The sequence below is a fragment of the Filicampus tigris genome, chromosome 7 (assembly GCF_054856515.1).
Source record: "Filicampus tigris isolate MCC_2025a chromosome 7, RoL_Ftig_1.0, whole genome shotgun sequence".
Taxonomy (NCBI): domain Eukaryota; kingdom Metazoa; phylum Chordata; class Actinopteri; order Syngnathiformes; family Syngnathidae; genus Filicampus; species Filicampus tigris.
In genome coordinates this window covers 18,128,545-18,151,627 of record NC_141223.1, presented here as the reverse complement: position 1 = coordinate 18,151,627, position 23,083 = coordinate 18,128,545, and the positions used below count along the sequence as shown (strand labels likewise).

Here is a 23,083-nt window from a genome sequence, read left to right as displayed (position 1 = left end):
ATGCCTCCCGCAATCAGATGCCTCTCTTTTCCCATCAGGAACAAGAACAGTTAGTAACTGTAAATACTTCAATGCATAGATACTGTTATGATATCCACACGCAGACATTAAAGAATACTTTACCCATTTGAAGTTGGTTAAACACCAAAACAGCAGCACCAACGCATGTAACCAGAGTCTCAGAGTCTCAGATCAGCATTAAGGTGTGGCGTTGTAAATGAATACCCCGGACAGTATTAAAGATTATCTAAAATATGTGAAGACCTAATGCATTCCAGTAGACTTTGCTGTGATCACGCCACAATTTTGAGTGCATCTGTTCCTACCACTAAAGCCAGGAACCACGTTGGGTCTTTCTAACCTTACAGCCGGGAGAGCGTTTGCATCATTTTTTTGAATCCAATTCTCCATCTCTTAGTCAACGAAACGCATCAGAATATATACTTGACGGTGTCATGACCGCTCAGCGGATGTCGCCGTTTTTTTTTTTTTTTTCGCATAATGGAGGGTGATCGTGGGAGCTCTGAAATAAGTAACGTCAGTGATATAGACGATGCACTTGTGGACTTTGAACCAGTCGAAAGTGATATATGGTTAAGATATATGTTTGTACAATGACGATATTGAGGGCTTTGTAAAAGAATAGAGGATGGTAACTACCACTCAATTTGTCCTTAAATTAAAAAGAGTGCTTCTTCTCTTGCACTGACACTCTTTTTACATCTTCAACCGAAACAGTAAATCATAAAAAACTCAGGCCTGTTTAAAAGTCTTAAAAGTTGTGCTTGTGGTTTGACGATATTTGTCATTCATGGTGGCAAGGAGGCAGCTGCTGTGATCAAGCTCTTTTTTTGTTGTTGTTGTTTTGCATTGCAGCTACTTTTTAAACATGTTTTAAAATCTCAAGTACCCCCTGAAGTGCCTTCAAGTAACCCCAGGGGTACTAGTACCCCCATTTGAGAACCACTGATCTAATGAGTCACTTGGAGCCAATCACTATAAGGAGTCATCCCATAACACTTTTGACAAAACATCAGCTCAGCATTTCCTTGCATCTAGTTCATTTTTAAATTTGGCAAAAGTCCGCAAAAATGTGCAGATTTTTAAAAGAGCTAATATTAAATCAACCAGCCGATAAATCTGTCAGGCTCTAGCAAAAAAACATTAGAGCAACCTGAATGGCAAAATCCTGCCTATAATTAGGGCAGTTTTCACCACTTTTATAAATGTTGCCAATTTTAGGAAATTACGGGCAAAATAGTTCCACCAACCACGCAAGCAATCTCTTAGGCTATGTTCATTCACACTGCAGGTTTTGTTTGCCTATCTAACTTTAATTTAATGCCTCTTAAAACATGAAACATAAAGTGGACGTTTGTGGTGATAGTAGTCACGGACACGGTGGCCATCGGGGCTTCCGGGAGTATGTCGTGATTTTCCTGAACTATTATTTCCAGACCGGTAGGATACCCGTCGACCTCATAAAAAGATCACATCTAACAAAAATCCAGATTGGGCATCATACCTTGCAGTTTGAATGAAGAGTAACAATTTATCCTTGAATTTTTAAGATCTTGGTAAGTCAGACATTTATTAGTTCCACCCAGTCTGCTTCTGTTCTAATACCTCTCTATATTTAGTTTAACTCCACTTTCATGTGACATTATTTATAATATACCTGTAATGTCATTTGATGGTATTCCAAAAATGTGTGGGGAACACAGGATGTCTGTCTCAACCTGCGATCCACATGCCCTTGTTCCTGACAGCAGTGGAAACTCCAACTTGCTTGTCACATCCTGCCCCCTGTTGGAGCGACGAGTACTACTTTGCTCAAGTTAGTGACCCCCCTGAACACACACACACACACACACACCACAAACACACACACTTTCTCTCTCTCGCTCTCTATTAGAAAGACACATATTCCCTGCAAGTCTTCTTCAAGGACAAATGGGGAAGACTTGGAGGACAAACATGCACACACACTCTCTCTGAGTGTCTGTGTACTTCTAATGCAGACAGAACAGACTGCACACACACACGCGCGCGCGCGCGCGCGCACGCGCCCACATACACGCACGCAGACACACGAGCACACAGGCACATAGTTGAACAAAACAGTTCTGAAAGGCGTTCTGTGCGAAAGCAACATGTTGTCAGTCTGTTTTGTTGTTGTAGTGTGCGCATCCGCGTGCGAGTGTGCGTGTATGTGCGTGTGTGTTTGGGGGAGCTCACTGGGGCTCATTGACGATCTCATTCAGCCCCCTCCCGTCTGCACCGGGCTGTGGCTGACAAGTCCCACAATGAGGCGGGAGGGAGGTTGTCGTACAAAACCCCTTGAATACGTCTTCATTTGCCTGAACTTTTCACACGTCTTTTCCCTTTTGTCGCCGGCCCGCCCGCTCGCCAACGTGCAGCCGGACCACTCAGGCCAGTTTCCGCTGCCGGCCAATCAAAGCAGCACTTTTCTTCTCATGCCCCCCTTGCCTTCCTCTTCTCCCCTCATCTTCCCACAGTGTTAACCCCCCCTCTCTTTTTTGGGCTTGACATAATCTGAAATGGTACTTAAGTGAATTTATGTCTACCTCTGTGCTCTGACTTGTGTGCTATTTGTTCCTTTATGCCGCCGCTTTTTCCAGCCGCAGAGACGGGAGGAAGCGCGAGGGAGGGAGAGATTTGAAACTCAGACCACGGACTAGACAGCCTATCAGTATTCAGCGGAGAAAGTGAGTGATGGAGTGAGAGAGGGAGAGACAGGGAGAGAGGGAGGAAAGGAAGACGAGGTGGGGGTGATGTATCAATATTCTGAGTAGCGTTTGAGGGCAAGGGGAACGAACAGAGGAGAGGTAGAAGGCGGGCGGGGGTGGGGGGTGGGGGGGTATTTTGGTATAGAGAGTATACTTGAGTGAGTCTGAGTGTGATTATTTGTTCACGTAGACACATGCATGTGTGCGGCGCGCCTTCAAATGTATATGGGTTGTTTACGCGCACAGTCTGGCATCAATACACATCCATTTTGAGTTGCTCATATAGTGAGTCCTCATACTCAAGGTTCTAGGATTTATTTTCCGCCATTTTAATCACACCAACTATGTGGGAATTGAAAAGGTCGAAACACAAGACGCTTCTAGTTTGTTTCGGTTTCATAACTGTTTATCATTAATGCACTTTTTACAACACTTGTCTTCATTAGGGTCACCGGTGAGCTGAAGCCTATCCCAGTTGACTTTGGGAAAGAGGGAGGGTACACCCTTGATTGGCTGGCTGTTAAGAGCACATATGAACAAATAACCATTCACTCTCATATTAACTCCAAAGGCTCTGTTCTAGGAGACAGAGCATCCACGCCGTGGACAAATGAAGGCAGATCGTCATTTTAGTATTAGTACTTATCACTGAATGGTTTTGGTCCTGAATACGTACATTAAAGATATGGGCACTTGGGTCTTGGCATACATGGTGAAGTGGCATTTAACTGTTATGCTGCATGCGAATGGAATAAGCCGCCCACAGAATTTAAATCAGCCCGTGTAAAGCCCCTAGTTTAAAAACGTTGCTTTTTTCCCCCCATACCTTTAGGTTCGTTTTAACATTTTAAAATCAACTTCACAGTATGTTCTTTTGATAATTTTAGAAACGTACCTTTATTTCTTGATTTTTAAATGTTTTTAAAGTCTTCTGTGTATAAATGTTATCAATGTATGTTCTTATAGTAATTTGGGTAATCTACTTTTGTTTTTTCTGCTTTGCTGCTTGCGTGAAGCACATTGAGTTGTAGCAAATGTGCCATCTGAATAAAGCTGCATTGCCTCGTTACAAATGCCAGGGCATAAATCCACCACTGCCACCAATGCAGTGTACCACGTGAGAGCCATTTATAAGCACTCTTCGATGGACAAAACACAATTCGCTGTAATGAACGTTCCCTCGTAACCCCCATCGCGACTCCATCCAGTATGTCATCACTGTGCAAGTAGTCACTTTAAAGCTTCACTCTTCACATACGGCCAGTTTTGGTCAAATGTTTCATCGTCCAAGCCTCCCGTTTAAATTATGCAAATGACGGATATGAAGATTTAGAATATGCGCAAGCTCGAACAATTTCATTGGCCCGCAACATGCCATGACAACATGCAATCCCTACACTGGAAGAACAACGTTGAGATTTCAACCAAGAACTCTCTAACTGTGAGGCAGACATAATAACCACAATATAGCTCCCTATTTTGTTTTTCAAGCCTTGGAAAATAATCACAAAACCTTTGTAGAGTAGACTGGACAGGCAATGGTTTTAGTCACGTTTTAAAATCCCTGTAAGTGAAAAATAAATTAAATAAATTTGACTTAACACAGAGAAGCGTGTGGTGAAGCTATGCCTATTAAAACAGAAATTATATACTCACTGTGAACCTGCTGATGTTTGCAGGACGTGATGACGAATGTCCAGGGGACGAATTAGATTAACGGTGCCTGGGAGGTGAGTATCTTCACATTCACACGAAACACTAAGCAGAGTTTGTGGGGGACATTTTGTTCTTCTGTTATTGATTCCATTATTGCATATGCCATGTTATACTGAGCATACTGAGCATACTGAGCATGTCATACTACAGGCGCCCTGTAGTAGTATGCGAAAGAATCAATAATTGTAATAGATGTACAAATAAAATTGAAAACATTTAAAACATGAAATACAACAAAATAAAAAGTGAAGTACCTTTCAGTTGTATAAATTTTACATACAATATATTTAATCTAGAAAAAAAATGTGTGTTTAAAAAATATATTTAAATACCTTTGTTTTTACCTTTTATGTGCAGTATATTTTAATTGAATCATGTTTTTTTTTCTTGTACTGAAGCACAGTGCTAATGTCCAAACTGTGCCTCATGGTACAATGGTACCTTGGTGGTGGCTTATGATAATAAATGTACTTTTATGGTGGACATTTAATGACATTGTACGTGACACAAAACTTTGGCCAGTTTGCCTGTGTTTGTCAAGTACTTAAATCACTTGAATATTATTATTATTTTGAGAGTTTTCATTAATCATATTATGAGTGTAGCCAAACATTTCTTTAAGTGTCAAGATAACGCTCAAGACAAATTGTCCTCTTGAAGGTTCAGAGTCATTAAGGTTGACGTTTCATGCATGCTTCATCTTTCACACGTAAACAGCAGCCCGTCTTTAGTTTTTTCTCTTATGTTGATATACTGATGGAACTATATGTGCCACGATGTAAAATGATGTTGCCCTTGCTTATGCCATTCCCTGCATAATATGTCAAATTTTATGATTTTATTGCTATATTTAAAAGCCGCAAAACTGCCGCAGTCTGCTTACTGGCTTGTATATGTGTGTGTGATGTTTATCACTTATGTTCACGTATTTGTCATTAGGGAAAAGTACTTGGCACACACTGCCTATAAGCTCTATGAGAAATTCTATTATGGTGTACAAGCGTACCTAATGAAATGTCCAGTTCGTATCACACATAAGATTCCCAGTTCTATTTTCAGAAGAGGTAACGTTTACAGTTGTTATCATATTAATCCGATTTTAATTAAAGTGTTTGGTTTTTTTATTTAGCCAGGGTTTTTTTGTTGATAAATTTCAGCATTTTACTGAAATACTTGTATTCTGTTTAATCCAGTGTGTCTCGATGCTCTATGTAGAATTACTAGAGATGAGGAACATTTACTTGCTTGTCAGTTTCAAAGCACAGATTTTCCCACCTTGTATTTTCTATAGCATCTGTGCTCTTTAGAGTCACAGGTGGGTTGGAACTGATCCCAGCTGACTTAAGGCGAGAGCCGGAGTACACCCTGGACTGGTTGTCAGCACATATAGACAAACGATTCACACTAACAGTCACCCCTTTTGGATAATTTAGAGCAGGCATCTCAAGCTCGTTTTTGCCACGGGCCACATGTTACGATAGCGGAATCATACAAAATGCATAATTGCCTCACTCTATTAATATATTTTCACAACTTATTGACAGATAATTACATTTTCAATCAGAAATGAAGGAAATCTCAACGTTATTAAAATTGAAGACAACCCAGCCACAGAGAACCAGAGTGGGCTGGATCCATTTGGTCATTTTGCCGGAGAGTGATTTAACTAAAACTAAAGTTTAGTGCAATAGAGGTTTAGTCCAATCCGTCAAATCCGTCAAATGTTTTGCAAAAGATAATAAATAACATTCACTTATACTATATTGCCACACTGAGATATTTCAAAGGAGATTCAAACAAGATCTCCTAACTGTGAGGCAGACGATCTAACCACTATTGCGCTATACATTTTCACACTTAACAAAATACCCTTATTTAAAAGAGGCTATTATTTTTTGCTGCCTTTATTTTATTTTTATTATTATTTCGGACTTATTTATCATATTTAATTTAATTTCAATGAATCATTTTCTTGATTTACAGTATTCTGCCTTATTTTCCCTTCTTATTCTTGTATTTATTGCACTAATTTGAATTACACTTAGTCCCTGTTCTTCTTATGCCGAAGTCGCTAAAAGTCTAACCTTAATTAATCAATTAAATGAATGCAACAATATGTTTATGATTGTGTTTGTAGTGGTGCAGAACTGCACTTCATCATACTGACAGCTGTTTAATATTTTATTTGCACGAGGGGGTCAAAATATTAGAAACAGCTACCAGTCTGATGCAGTGTATTTTGTCACCTCAGCAAATCGTGATTCTAAACATCCATCCATTTTCTATATCTTATCCTCATTAGTGTTACGTGCGAATTGGAGTCCCTCCCACATGACTTTGGGACTTTGGGTCACCAGCCAGTCAAAGGCCACGTATAGACAAGCAAGCATGCATATTCACATTCACACTTAAGGATAGTTTAGAGTCTTCAATGAACCTAAAAAGCATGTTTGTGGAATGTGGGAGGAATCCCACACAAGCGCGGAAGGAGTCCGGATTCGAACCAACGAAGGATATTACGGCAAAACTACCAAAATAACTAAAACTAAATCTTAAAAAAACATTTTCCATCCATCCATCCATTATCTATACCGCTTATCCTCACAAGGGTCGCGGGGCGTGCTGGAGCCAATCCCAGCTGTCTTCGGGGCAGTAGGCGAGGGACACCCTGAATTGGTTGCCAGCCAATCGCAGGGCACACAAAGACAAACATCCGCACTCACAATCACACCTAGGGGCAATTTAGAGGGTCCAATCAACTTAACATGCATGTTTTTGGAATGTGGGAGGAAACCTGAGTACCCGGAGAAAACCCACGCAGGCACGGGGAGAACATGCAAACCCCACACAGGGAGGCCGGGGGCCATGATCGAACCCACGACCTCTGAACTGTGAGGCGGACGTGCTAACCAGTCGACCACCGTGCCGCCCAAAAACATTTTCGTTAACAAAATAAAGGCACAATTGCTTTGAAGAAAAAAAAAAGAAAACTAACAAGCTATATTTTACATTAATCGATGTAACTAAAATTATAGCAAAAACGTTTTGCTTTGTTTTCGTCTTTTTCAATAAATATCATACATGAGCTTTCGGGGTACATTTTAAATGTACTTATTTTGGTATTGTTGTAATGTCAAACAGTTATTTAAGATTTGTAGTTTACTTTGCGTCATTACACAATACTTAAGAACCCTTTTTTAAACTTACACTCGACAACTACTCCATATATTTGAAATCATAACTAAAACTAAAACTAAAGCTAATAAAAGCAAAACCAAAAAGAAGCATTTTTGAAAAAACTAAATACTATTCAAAACTAACCAACTAAAAACTATTATAAACTAACCAACTGGCTTGAAAAACAAATTAAAACTAACTGAAATGATGAAATAAGGAAAAATCCAAACTATTATAACCCTGCCAAAAAACGGTGAGGCACATTTACAAACCACAAGTTCACCGTGCTGAAAATAATGAACACATTTAACAACAAACCTCCTTGAGAATGTCAATGAAAAACATTATCGAAGGGCATTTTTGAACGTGTTTCATGATCTCCTGCAGGTGTACCTAATGTTGTGGCCACTGATGCCAGGACGGGTCGGGACGTGTCTCTTTTTTGGGATGTGACGGAATCTCCCCACTTGTTCGAGTGGTCCACTCCTCCGTCGCCCTTCCTCTCCCTCATTCTTTCGCTCCGGCTGCTCATCAGCATTTGAAAGGCAACTTTGACAGTGAGAAAGAAAAAGTGTGGAGGGAGGGAGGGAGGGAGGGAGGGAGCGAGCGAGGTAGCTGGCTGGCTTGCTTGCTCGGTTGGTTGGGGTGCGGGGGGACGAGGGAGGTGGGGATAAACGAAAAAGCACGCGGCAGGCGGAGAGCGAGGGAGCGCCAGGAAGAGACTGAGGCGAGGGGCTGAACAAGCATGCCTTTTATATGTACTAGTGACTGAGACAGCGAGAGAGGGAGAGGGAGCAGCTGAAGGCAGAGACAACTGGTGTGTGCACAGCTTTCCCTGGAGGAAATGGAAAGAAAGGAGCTTCGGCGAGGAGAGAGGGAAGGAGGGTAGCACGCCGGCTTGATAGAGAGACACAGAGAGAGAGAGAGGGAGAGAGAGAGAGAGAGAGAGTGGCTGGAAGAGATTCTCACACTGGCTGTGTCCTAATCCGAGTCCATCTCCTGGAGGCAGCGGAGCAGAGTGTTAGTGAAGTGAGTCTAAGAGGCGAGGAGAGGTACATCAGCTAGCTCATACACACACAGCACACACACACACACACACACCCAGACACACACACTTGGAGTCCACAATGTGTCCAGCTTTGCTTCTGTGAAAGTGAAAGAGGGAGGCTCAGGGGGGAGGACAGACGCTGCCCCGGTCCCGAGCCTATTCGACTCCACACACACACGCTTGACAAACGTAGACGCACACACAAACAGAGTGTTTGTTTGCTGTGTTTAGGATCGAGGTGGTGGGGCGGGGTGGGGGGCATCCAGGACAGGGCAGAGCTGGGGCACCGGAGAAGAGGGAGCGAGAGAGACAAAGTGGATCAGATCACAAGCAGCACATCCAAAGCTGGACATGCCCGTCAGGTGAGTAGATAATGCAAATTGAAACACACACGCACACGCATGCTTTCTCTGTACACACACTTTCTATTGGCTGTCTATGCGCAGATGCAACTTTTTATCAAACAGTGTAGATCTCAATGTGTGATTTTTCCTCTATAAAACTTTTTCTAAAGAGCAACTTTTTTTTCATTCTCAATATGTGATTGTTTCATTTGATTTAAGAAGAAAAAAAAAAGAAAAGTCAGAATGCCCTTGAACTGGTTCCTCCCGCACACATTCCACTTCTTCGCCTCCTTAATATTTGCTTTTTAGATCAAGATGTATTTGTGAAGGTTATCCTTGATCATAATGGCTGACTACCTCCAGCGTGTGTGTTTGCGTGTTTTGTGCGTGCAATGTATACCATGCCAGGTCGTGGGTTTGTGTCCACCTGCAGAGGCAGAATTGGTCACAGTTTAGTGACTCAGTAACATCGGGAGCCTTCAGGCAGTCTGCAGCAGGTGGTCCGAGTTGGCACAATGACTGTGACAAACACACAAAGTAAACAGCGTCAAACCGTCAATTTGTTGTCACTTCGCCGCTCCCACGGTGTCGCGCTCTTTGCTGTCATTGAGGTGGGAAAGGATTTTGGCGTTTATGTGCACATGTCACTCTTAAGGATTGGTATGCAAGAGCCCCATTGTGCTTTTCATCCATGTTTGAGTGCAACCTTTCCCCATGGAAATGCCAAGACGGTTTTTTGTTTCTTAGCAGGGTTACATATTTCACTCGAGATCTGATTGTTGCTGTACATCCAGGATTTAGCCTGAATCTTCCTCAGTTTCGCTCACTAATTCCAATATGCGAAGCCTTGAAGGAGTTCTGAATTCGACGACGGTGTCATTCATTGGAAGTGTGCTGTGCCACACACCTGCTTGAATAGCATCTGCCATGGATAAATACGCACATAACCCAGCAGCATCACGGGCTGCTCTACGAACAGACTACCAGAAAAAGTTTCCTGTGCAATTTACATTTCCCAAAAAGAGGAATATTTCTCTTTTCACTTTCATGTTGCAGTCACTTGGCGCCGGGAGCGCCAATAAAAACGGGATTGCGCCCCTGACTAGAAACAGACCCGCGTCATCACATTTCGTGCATTGGCCCGCTGAGCCTCTGAGCCTTTCTATCCGCTTCAGCCCTGACATGTGCAAGTGTGTATATATGCATATATATATATATATATATATATATATATATATATATATGTGTGTGTGTATATATATATATATATATATATATATATATATATATATATATGCCTCGCCCATGACCCACCTTTAGGCCTTTTTTATTAGGCCCCAGCTTCCTCTTCTGGATTCCATCTAAGGCGTCAAAAGGCGAGCGACCCTGCCCTGCATTGCTTTGACGGTAGGCGAGCAGAAGGAAATTTCACCTCCTTTTTAAAGGCGGCATCGGGAGAAGTCTCATTTTACCCGCATCAGCACCTCCGTGTGTGTGTTTTTCTTTTTTGATGATCACGCTATGAGATTTGCATCCTCTTTGCCACCATTATAGCATAAAAACTCTTTTGAGCATAACTAATTGCAAGGCCGTGTGAATTCATGGAAATTAGCAATGCGAGAAATAAGTGTCGTTCATATTTTATTAGACTTGCAGGGGAACCCCGGAAATCGGCCGCAATCCACTCTCGGCTGCAGTTTGTTGTAATTTTGGAAGATATTTTCTTATAGGGATCGATTAAAATGGAATGAGTCTGTTTCAAGGTCAAACCGTTATAAACAGTTTTAACTGTACGGATAGCATTTCAATAAGTGGTTGCAAGAAGTGAACTGTTGTTAACAATAGGAAGTCACAACGATGCTGTATTTCCTCAGTTCAAGGAGCCTATTGTCCTCATTGGACTTTTGAACTATGTTGCTAACTAAAAGAGCAGCACCCAAACATGTAAAGTGTGGAGAAAGGTTCCCTGGATACATGACAAATAATCTTTCATGTTGTGGAGACGGCGTTTGTAACGACGTGTTTGTTCCACAACTTTGTGTGTGTGTGTAATTTTGTGTGCGTGCGTGTGTGTGTGTGTCCACGTTCATGTTCCAGGGGGCTACACGCATGATTGCTTCCTTTTAGTCTGTCTCGGTTCTTACAGTTCCTCCATAATCAATTCCCATTTCGAGTGTCTACTTTCTCTTTTGCCGTGCACCAGCACACTTCTGTGGCGGCATTCGCCTGAAAAAAAAGGTCAAATAATTAAAAACTATTTTGGTTTGACCAGAGGTGTCAAACTTATTTTCAAGATGGGAAACATCGTAGTTATGGGTTATGACTGTGAAACCTATAATTGTACAGTATCAACACCTCTCCATATTACTACGTATACGTAATTGACCCTGCATCTTTTATTGTTATGAATATTTTGAACAACACATTGTGCGAACTCAAAATCAACCGAGAAGTCTCATGACTTGACAGTATTATATGATAAATAAGGTGAACAACCCAGCCGTCTTTTGCCCCTCTACACTGATATACAATAAAACCACCGTGCCAGAGGAAAAGCAACCAATCACAGACAGAAGACCTGACTAATGAGGCGACAATCACCAAATTTCGAGCGCCCCCCGCCTTTCACTGACCCTTACCCCAGAAAAGCAACGCAATGTTAGTATAACATTAAGTATCGGTTTAAAGTTATTGATGAGTGTGCCCGCAATGCATCACTGACTCCTTATAAGTCATTTCCTCTATCCCTGATTGGTTGTTTTTCCTCAAGCGAGGTCATTTTCTTGTGTATCAATTCAGAGGCAAGAGATGGGGGCAAGAGGCAGCTGATTTTTTTCCTTTAATACATCATATTTCTCGTGTAATACTGTCAAGTTATAATGACTGTTGGGACAATACAACAACAAATACAACACCTTTTTTTTTTTTTAAACATTGCATCTCTTTAAGTCTTATATTTATGCATGACGATTCAGTGCAGCTTTTGAGACATTTCTCCCATTATTTGTTGGTTAAATTCCAAACAATTTGACCTTTAAATGCAATTTGACTTGTGCAGAGGCATTTTAAATCTGCTTAAGAGGTATGTGACCCAAGTAAAGAAGATGCACACCTCTTTCTTGTGTTCCTCTCTTCTCCACGCACACACTGTAAGGTGCTCAGTGCCGGCCGTATTGACAGACAGCCGCTCTCGCACTTCCTGCTTGTGTGCTCACGTGTGTGTGCGTGTGTGTGTGTGTGCGTGTCTGTGTGTCTGTGTGTGTGCTTGAAGAGCGTTGACAGACAGTGTGTGTGTGCGTCTGTGACAGAGGGTGTCAGCGCGGTGTCAGGGAGATGTGTTTAGTGTCACACTCGGCTGACCTGATCTCCGCTCGGACTGTCCACTCGGGCCCCCCGGCGGCTCCTTACATAACCCCCGCTGTCATTCACACGCCGGCCTGGAGGGATCCACCGGCCTATGCACACACACACACACACGGTGTGTGCACTTTGTCACATGAGGAGGTGCATTTCTAATTTTCATATCTGTCTGTTTCCTCTCTTGTCGTGTCTATATATGTTGCGGTAAAGTCGCACAACTTAACTGAGCGAGTGCACAGAAGTGTGTACGTAGTGAGGCCGGGTGCATATCTGGCACACCTCCTGACACCTACGCAGATTTTCTGAACGCTGACTTTTGGCATCTCGCTAATTGATACGTCCATGTTAGCGCATGTGTGTGTATGTGTGTGTTTAAGATTGTGACCCTGTGTGCTGAGCTATGGCCTGTGGTTATTTGGAGGTCAGAGCTGATGTGATCCTTGCCTGCGGGAGTGGATTTAGCTTCTTCAGCCTTATAGAGAGCAGGCCAGTCCACTCTGCAATTCTACAGTCAGCAGGACTCACTGCTCATTCACCAGGACACCTATATATATATATATATATATATATATATATATATATATATATATATATATATATATATATATATATTACAGTACCAATCAGGAGTTTGAAAACACCTTCAAATTCAGATGGCCTCAAACACATTAAGAGGTCAAGGAATTCAAGCTATTGACTCTTGATAATGAACAGCTGTGAACTGAAAGTCATAAAGCATCATCCACATCATAACTCATCACCATCCACTGACTGAGAAAATACCAAAGCTGTTATCTGGGCAAAAGGTGCTTACTTTGAAGAATCTAAATGTTTTAATTAACATTTGTTTGTTTATCAAATAATTCCATCAATATTTCTTAATAATTTTGATGACTTAAGTATTAATCTACAATTGAAGAATCTTGTAAATGATTTAAAAAAAAGAGAGTGTTTCAAAACTTTTGATTATTGTATATTGGAAGTATAAACACTGCAGTGGTGTTAAACTCCTTTTCATCTCAAGGCCACATGACCACCATGGTTTCCCTCAAAGGTGTTCATAATAAAGTTTTCATATTAATAATAATAATAATAATAATAATAATAATAATCTTGTAACAATATAGAATGTATGGAATCTTGTAATCAATATAGAAAGAAACAAAGTCGACACTTTACCAGTAATTGTTTTAGTGGGCCCCCCAAAAATACATGGGATGCGATACAAGAGCAGTTTCAAAAAGCTGATTTTTAGTTTTAGTCGTGTAGAAATATTCAAATTTAGTCAATAAGATAACCCCAAAATATAAGCGTCATGCGTCGTGATGATGCCGTGACCTTGTACACGAGGTTCGGTTCGGTTGGGTAGTTAATAAATGATCATGTAAAAGTATTTTGGGCCTGTGTCACAATGGAGTAATGTACTTAGAAGCACATTTATAATCACATTGTTGAATTAATTACATCATTATTATTTTCAAGTCTTTTGATCAGCTCATCGTATTGGATTTGACAATGCAGGTGTACCTAATGAAGTGTCCATTAAGTCATTAAGTGTCTGTTAGCACAATGAAACTTCTACAATGGACTTTCGAGTAAATCCAATGTTAAGCCCTTTCGCCCTGCAGAGATTAAACCGATGTGCGCTTTTCTAATTGGGCCGGCGTTCTTTAACACCCAGTTCATCTACCACAGGACTTATTTATACAACTTTTAATTGTTTTTACCGATTGGTTTTTAATTCTGGGACAAATCTGCTTGATCCCACGTGTCTGGTTTTAGTTGAAAGAAAAACAATCTGCTACATGGACGTTTTTTTTTTTCTTTCTCCAAAGAGTCTTCTGTCGTGAAAGAGATGACATTAGGCTACAAAGCCCTGTAGGATAACAGCGCTCATAATAACAGCCAAGCTGTTCTTGTGTAGAAGTCAGTCTGACCTGATCCAGTAGTTCTCGGGGGGAAAAAGTCTTCATATTGCTTTTACAAGGATAATACTACTGTGTTTTGATTGACACTTTTATCGAGGTATTAATATAACAATATGCTTATGATTATAGTTGTCGTACCGTACTGCACCATTCTAAGAGGACTCTTGAATGTTTTGGTTACCTTATGAGTAGGGCAAAATACTGAATTATAGCAGCATGACACTTCTGCGCCATGTCAGGTGTACCAGACAGTCATTGTGAGGATTCCATGAGGAGGCTCACCAAAGCTCCTTGTAATAAAAGAGAAGGAGGAGAACTGTATTGATCACCAATGGTGAAAATCAGCGACACCCCCTTCTTTTTTCCCCGCCATCTCCAAGATAGAGATCTTCCGTCCTCCATCATTTCTCTCTGATTTGCTTCACTCCCACCCCCTCCTCCTCATTCTTCTAATCATTTATTTATCGGCCATGTCTTTATTCAGTTTTCCGCCAGTTTTTGGGACATTGCGACTCAAAGGAGCACATCATTCCTATACTTCAGAACCGCTGTTAAGGCACCGGAGGCTGGGCAGGGTCACTCCGGTCCAATATAACGGTGTATTGATTCCATTAGATAATTAATGATCCAGGCAGGGGCCAAGGGAGGAGCAAAGAGGGTGGGGATATGAGGAGGAGGGGTATTGGCCAAGGGGCTGGAGAAGTGTGGCAGTAGGGCCCTTGAGAGTTGGAGAGAACCTTGAATTGGGAATGATTCCCAGTCGTCAAGGTCAACCGCAGCATACGGAGGCAGAATGCGGAGCAAGTGCGAATATGGAATATTAAGAGATCGGGACGCGGTTTTAGGGCGATGGGGTGTTGAGGAGAGTGCGGGGGTGGGGTCTGTCTTGTCCAGCAGCTGTCGATTGATCAGCGGCCCCCAAAAAAAAAAAATATATATATACGTTAAAAAGTCTTTTGACTTCCAAATCCTGAGGTCCAAGCAGGACCGTAATGCATGATAAGTAGTTTTTAGCCCTCCAACCAGAATACCAAACTCCTTCTCCCCCGATGCTGCAGACACTCAATTATAACTACTCAACAACATGAAAGCGGAGCTGCAAAACCAGCAACATCAAATATTCTGTTCATGTGATTTCCAAGCGTGTTTTCGCTACATCTTCCGCGATATTGGACATTGACTGTTTGCCTAAAATATTATCCTCCAGAATATTTTACACATGGATTTTTTATGTGGACTCTGGTTTTACTTTCAGTTTAGGTTCAGTATTAAAGACGACGTAGTAGGCTCGTGGACACTGCGAAATGGCAAGAATAGGTGCATTGTGACCTGTTGTTTGCAAAAACATTTTCAGAATCCAGTAAGGAAGATCAAACATGCACCACAAGTTGCTGTGTGAGTCAGTGTGCACACCTTACAGGTTTGCAGTAATTAAAGTGTTCAGTCTTTCTGGCTGAGACACAATCAGTTCGGCACATAGCGGCTCAGCAATATTTGACCACGCTACCTTGAAAAAGCGCTACAAATATGTCGGATTGCATGGGCGTCTCTAATTTCATAGCTCCATTCAGGCCACTCACATACATTTTCAACTGGACTTCGGTCTGGACTCTGGCTGGGCCATTCCAAACTTCATTTCATGCTTTTGGTCATGGTGAAAGGTGATATTCAGCTTCATCTTGAAAAAGTTCAACCTTGGTTTTATGAGACCAAGACAGGTTTTCGTTCGTGCTTTTGGGAGACCTGTAGTTTGAAACATAACTCTGTCGTCCAGTAGAAAAGTCCATCCATCTGTTTTTTTTATAGCGCTTGTCCTATCCCAGCTTACTTTGAGCAAGAGGCAAAGTACACCTTGTACTACTCGCCAGGCAATCGCAGGGCACATACTGCAGAGGCAAATAACAGTTCACATCCAAACCCATGTATAATTTATTGTCGTCATTGAACGTAACATGCATGTTTTGGCAATGTAGGAAGAAGCTGGAGCACCTGTGGAAAGCATTGGAAGAACATACAGTAAAAACTCCAAACAAGACGATCGGAACTGAAATTCAAACCTTGAAACTGTTTTGCAGACATTGTAACCACTAGCCCACTGTTCATGAAACGACACAATTAAATGTCTCTCATAGAAGCAGGTATGGCGTTTGTGTGGACACTTGCTCCGGGGCACAATTCTATTGTGCCCAACAGGCTAATGAAAAATAAATATGGATGGCGAGATAGAGGATGAGAAACTATGCCTCTGGACTAAGAGATGGCAGGCGTAAGAAGTCAAACGGATGCCTCCAAAAGAAATTATACAAATAATAGAGCTACTTGGATTACGAAATTAATTTTATTCCTCCATATCAGTGCAACCAGGTGTGGTACTGACCCCCAAAATAGGTAGTTGGGCTTCATCCATGCAGATTTCAGTTCATGAGATTCCGAGAGCGATTCTCCCATCCCATCAAAAAATAATGAACATAACCCAGTGTTGATTTTTCCCGGAAATGTAGTCCATTGGCCATTCCTAGAAATAATACACAATTATAATCTACAGCTCACGTAAAAGAAGAGACAATTGATTGTCCTCTCTTGCTGCCTTGCGCCTGCTCTTCACCTTTTCCTGATGGCGGCGAACACATTGTCAGTTTTGGCCGGGCTCTGTTTGGGGCCCCAGGGGTTGGTGAGATGAGGCATAAAACAACCATGTCTCCACCTCGGGGAGCCGGTGGCGTGGCGGCGAAGGGGCTATTGTCAGTCTGCGTGCCGTTTGACTCAAATGTGTTCATTTGCCTGATGCCGCCGACTCCCCGCGGGGTGGGCCGGCCCGTGGAGAGGAGGGGCGCGCTAACGAACCTCTGACAGCTGGAGGCCCTAATTAAAACGTCCCTGCAGAAAATAAACAAGAGCCTGAGCCAAAGCGAGAAGCCAGCGAAATGCACGCCTGCGAAAGCTCGCGCAGTGCCCTCGCCTCGCTCGCTGCCGCCACTGTGCCAAGAGAGCGCGACTCTATAGGGTCACGCACACGTGCACATCGCACTTATGAATATGTAGCAGTCCCGACAACACATTGAAAACACCTGCGGTCACACTTGGTGCGGGTTGATCTCGACAGCTGCAAAAGACGTTCTACCTCCGACCGCTTCGTGAAGTCTCCCTTCCCAAATATTTTCCTTTACGGAATAACGCGGCCGCACAGCAGATTGTACCGCTCTCCAGGCGACACCGCCGACATTCATCCTGCTCTGCTGTTCCGTAGGATTAGCAGTCAAAGTGGCCGGCTCCATTTGGGTGAGTGCATTAATGGGCCGCCCAAACCGCCACAAGGTTATGAGGCTGATTGAATAATTACCTGTGGAGGCCCCCTGTCCATTATGCCGATGTGACTGCCCAGATAGAATCGGGGAGATGGGGGAGATTGTGCGGGACAGAAAGATGGAGCGAGAGATTAGTTAAGCAGAGATAAGGTCAATTAGGAGATAAACAAGAGGAAGATTTAATGGGGAAAGTCTGCGCTTGTGTTTGTGCGGTGCTCAAATTAAACTCTCTTCTCTCAGATCTCCCTCTTACTGTACTTGATGTGCGTCTATCCCGGTGAGATAGAGAAGGTGACAAAGGTGACTGTTGTTCGACGGGGAGGCGCTTCCCGCCGCTTGACCCTGTCTCCCCTCCAGCAAACAGGACGCTCGATGAAAAAAAACCGTCCAATAATCATGGTGACCAACAAGCACAAAAGGCCTTCAAAGTTAGTCAGGACATCATGTTAAAGTCCTGGGAGAGGACTTTTCTCTTCACGATAAGGCTGACCTCTGCAGTTTAGCTATCACTGTAGTGAGCACAAGTGGCACACAACATTAGTAATACATTGGAGGGGTACCTCAGGGGAACTGTTGGGGTTTGGATTGTGTCAGTTGAAGGGTGTATCCCATGCTGGTTGCGCAAAGTGAAACTGAGACCCATCCCCAACTCGTAATGCCAGAATCGATTTTGTCTAACACATCTAATATACAATAGGCGCCAGAGTGCTACCAGGTGGCAGAAAATGGTTGACTAGCGCTGACCTGAACTGAAACACTGACATGAACTACTTGTGTTTGCGATTGCTCTACCAAATTTACCCCAAAAGGTTTAGAACCTCTGCGCGAAGAGAATAAAGAAAACTGAAAGCTCACTTAAGTAGCAAGCCCCTCAATGACATTTCTGAATTTCTATCAATTCACCTGTTAAAATATAAATTCTGTCTCACTTGGAAGCAGTTTTCCCTCACATAACATCTTCTTTTCAACTGATACTTGATGCATTTGAACCACCACGGGTGAGGAAAGGCTAAAATTTTGCATTCAAGCTTTTTACCACGGTTTCTCAATCATTCTCCATAGTCAAATGACACAATACAATAAAATTCAATTGTATTTATATAGCGCATTTCACAACAGCTACAGTTGTAACAAAGCACTTTACATAGAACAACAAAATAGCCATAATGCAACAAGTGAAATCAACAATTTAACACAAAACACTGTATACAATAAATAGACACCGGAAAAACAGCCGAAAATGTGTCAGTCTCGGGTCAGATCAAAAGCCACCGAATAGAAATGTGTCTTCAAACGGGTTTTAAAAAATGGACAGAAAGGGGGCTTGCCTAACATCCAATGGAAGGTCATTAAACTCACGATATGATTATTATCACGATAATGTGAGGAGGTTGGCGATATAAAAAAAGCTTATGATACTGTATAAATGTCATATGTAAAAAAAAAAAAAAAAAAAAAAGCTCTTGATTACAAATAATTAAAAAAAAATCACAACATTGTGTTTTTGTACATAATAACAGCAGTTTTACTGTCATGTGTTCCTATTGGCTCAACAGCGCAAAGTATCATCTTCTATGTAGTTTACAATACTGTGATCGACTGAAGCGGGCAAAACGTCACGTTTTTTGACGGTGATGGGCTGCTTTTAATATCATAACATGATGCCAATGATATCGTGGCAATTTTAATATTGCAATATCACGATATCGCCATTATTCCTACACCCCGATATTCTATCCACTTGGAGTAGAAATAATTAAATGGGAATCGAAACATTTATTGAAAATTATGTTGGATTATAAAAGGAGTGTTCTTTGTTTTGTACTGCACTGTACCAGTTACATTTATAGTCAGCTAGTAACATCCCACTCTAACCTGATCAGGCTGTACTGAACTCTCTTGAGTTGTACCACTTGGTTGAATTGTGCCTTAAGTCTTATGTCTTATGTGCCTTATGTTTTCTGGCACTGACCCAAAGTCAACACTTGTGGATGTTGTCAATCTAACCACGGCTATAGTTGTGATATCACATACTTGCATTTTATGTGGTTGTTTTTTGTACAAAGTTCAGTTCAATGTCTTACATTGTCAAATTGTACACCCTGATCTGACTTGTATTTGTATTATGTAAATATCACGACATCATACCAGTGCAGTATAGTGTAGCCCATCCATCCATTTTCTATAGTGCTGATGTTCATTAGGGTCGCAGGTGAGCTGCGGCCTATCTCATGTGGCCTTTGTGTGAGTGGCAGGGCAAACCCTGCGCTGGCCATCAGCCAATTGTATATTCGATTCCACTCTATTGTCTCAGATATTGCTCTTTGCTTTATTTACCGTTGATTCCCTGCCAACCAATCGCCATAGAGCAGTCTAGCTCCACCCCTTAGGTAATCTATCTACAGTATGCGATTGGTACCACAACAATAGGCTGTGAGAAAGTGTGCACGGTACAGTTTACTAAAACTATTTTTTTTATATCCATTGACCTGGAATGATTGGTGGAAATGGGCTTTAGAATTCAGATCAGTGTAATGTTGTGACTGCAGAGATACTGTGCACAGTTTGGATCTACAATACGGATGGATTGAAATGATCTAAGGCGACGCAAGGATGTCAAGCGAGCGTTTGGACGTGAGCCAATGACTCAACGTCCCTGTTCAACAACCAATCCATTTGACTCTGCTGTATTTGAACGCGGTCCAAGAGGTTGTCATGCATATATTTCAGCGTTGGCTAGTGCGGCTCCAGTGACTGTCAATCTTGCATAGCTGCTTTTACTCTATTGAGCTAATCCAGCTCGGGCCACAGTCAGAGCGTAGAGTGAGAACGAGAGAGGGCATCTCAGGCCCGAGGGCATGACACCATGGCGCCCGGGGCCACGTGAGCCCTTTAAATGTCAACACAGCACAGGGGGATGGAGACGGTAACTTGGGATGTAGGAGGTGTGCTGTTGATGGCCAGAAGGTGGGAGGAAATGGGTTTCATCTTTGAAGATGTTTGAAAGAGGGACATGTTTGATTGTGACATCAGTGAGGCTCAGTGTTATCTCTTTTTTTTTTTTCAAGCTTTGACGTTGCTGGCTACAGATGGACAGTCATTGCTTGCTGAGAACCTTTTTATAAAATCCAACCTTTTTCAGTTAAAACATTTGAAAATCCTATTTACAGGGGGTCCTCACTTTACGACAGTACCGACATCATCAAGGTTACAAAAGGCCCGCAATGAACTAGTGTGTGCAGCGGCAGCACCCCACATCTCTTCCTCAGACGGATGACGTGTCCAAGAGAGTTAATAGACTTTGTCTCAAGATATTTTCAACATTTTATATTGGTTAATGATCGGTCAAAAAAATAACAGACCCCGTAAAGAATGACCATTAGCATTGATTTGTAGGAAAATATGAAATTGACCATATTTCAAAATAAAAGGTTTCTGCCCAAACAGTGCCGCTGGCTACGTTAACATGGACAAAATTTCCTTAATCCGATCTGAGTTCGGATTAAAATTATGATCGGATATACACTGTTTTCATAAAAGAACGAATGAATGAATGAGTAGTTTATTTTAGGTCGTATACATAATGCAGAAAAGAAAATACACAAATCATTTCAAACATCAATTAACAACCGAAAAAAGAAATAGGCTGAAGCACCAGGATTATTATTGCCTATCATATACTGTCCCATGAATCACCTAGAAATTCAATCGAACAAAAGAGATAAATACTATCCACTCATATTTTAATCTCTAATTTTACATTTTATCAAGGGCCCTATACGCATAAATTATTTTACATTTAAATTTTTTCTTAAACCCCAACAAAGAACAACACAGCTTCAATGCATCATCAAGTCCATTCCACAATTTCACCCCCAAAACTGAAACACATCTCTATTTTATGTTGGTCCTTACTTTACATGTTTCTAACATAAATAAACCTCTTAATTGACAATTTCCTTGTCTTAACTTAAAAAAAAAAAGTCTGAATACCAACAGGTAGGCTTTTATTTATGACACAAAAAGGGATTTCCAATGTCTGCAGATACACAATATCCATGAATTTTAAAATAACAGATCCTATGAATAATTTATTAGTTAATTCTCTATAGCCAACCTCGTTAATTATTCTAATCGCTTTGTAGTTTAATGATTGCATCTATATTTGTTTTATATACATTCCCCCAAATTTCAGCACAATATGTCAGGTGAGGCAACACAAGAGAAGAGTACAATACATGAAGAGCTTTCTTATTCAACAAATCTTTTACTTTATAAAGAACAGCCACTGATTTAGCCAATTTACATTTAGTGTGTTCTATTTGTGGCTTCCCGCACAATTTACGATCAATAATCACTCCCAAACACTTTATTGCGGTGACTCTCTCAATTTCAATAGCATTTAAATGTAGTTTTATGCCATAGTTAAGGTGCATACCACCAAACACCATAAATTTAGTTTTATTTTCATTTTATGATAACTTATTACAATCAAACCATTTTTTAACACAATCAATTCCTTTTCTACACTTTGTATTAGTTGCTTCATGTTTTCCCCTGAGCAAAATTAATTTGTATCATCAGCGAAAATTACAAATTTTGATACATTTGATCCAGTGACAATATCATTTAAGTAAATTATGACCAATTTAGGTCCCAATACCGATCCCTGTGGAATACCACATGTTACTCTTCTCAGGTGTGATTCAGTATTATTGATTTTTACATGGGTATTGAAACTTATTATTCGAATAACTGCATAACCATTTAAATGCAACACCTCTAATGCAATATTGTTCACATTTCTACAGAGGTAATGAGTGATCAATAGTATCAAATGCTTTGATTAAAGCGGAAGTCAACCCCTAACATATTTTTTCAAGAATATGTTCCCAGCAGGCCCAATAGTTGAAACACGGCATTCTGATTAATTTTGCGTTTGTGGAATATAAATTAAGCAGCAAAATGCACTCGTTTTTAGCCATCTGTGGGGGCGGCCATTTTGTCCTCTGTCGACTGAAAATGACATCACAACTGTTCACCACGACCAATAGCGGCTGACCTGTTCTCTGAATTTGAGCCGTGATTGGTCCTTGTGAGCAGTTGTGATGTCATTTTCAGTCGACAGAAGACAAAATGGCCGCCCCCAGAGATGGCTAAAAACGAGTGCATTTTGCTGCTTAATTTGTATTCCACAAACGCATAATTTATCTGAATGCCGTGTTTCAACTGGTGGACCTGCTGGGAACATATACTTGAAAAAAATATTTTTGGGTTGACTCGCGCTTTAAATCAATAAATACACCCACAGCATATTTTTTTTTTATCAATTGCTGTAGCTATATTTTCGACAAATTCCATCACTGTTAGACATGTTGATCGCTTGTTTCTGAAGCCATACTGGTGGTCATTTAGTAACTCATATTTTTTCAACAAAGGCATCTAGTCTTTCTAC

The 23,083-nt window shown here is 41.4% G+C and overlaps 1 protein-coding gene across 3 annotated transcripts in view; it reads left to right on the top strand.

Moving 5' to 3' along the window:
• The first annotated feature begins 8,412 nt into the window (after positions 1–8,412).
• npas1 (neuronal PAS domain protein 1) overlaps positions 8,413–23,083 on the top strand; it is a 66,927-nt gene continuing 52,256 nt past the window's right edge. For all 3 annotated transcript variants that reach the window (XM_086036713.1, XM_086036712.1, XM_086036711.1), the window contains exon 1: positions 8,413–9,053. The gene's annotated coding sequence lies outside the window, so the exon portion shown is untranslated. The remainder of the gene's footprint in view (positions 9,054–23,083) is intronic.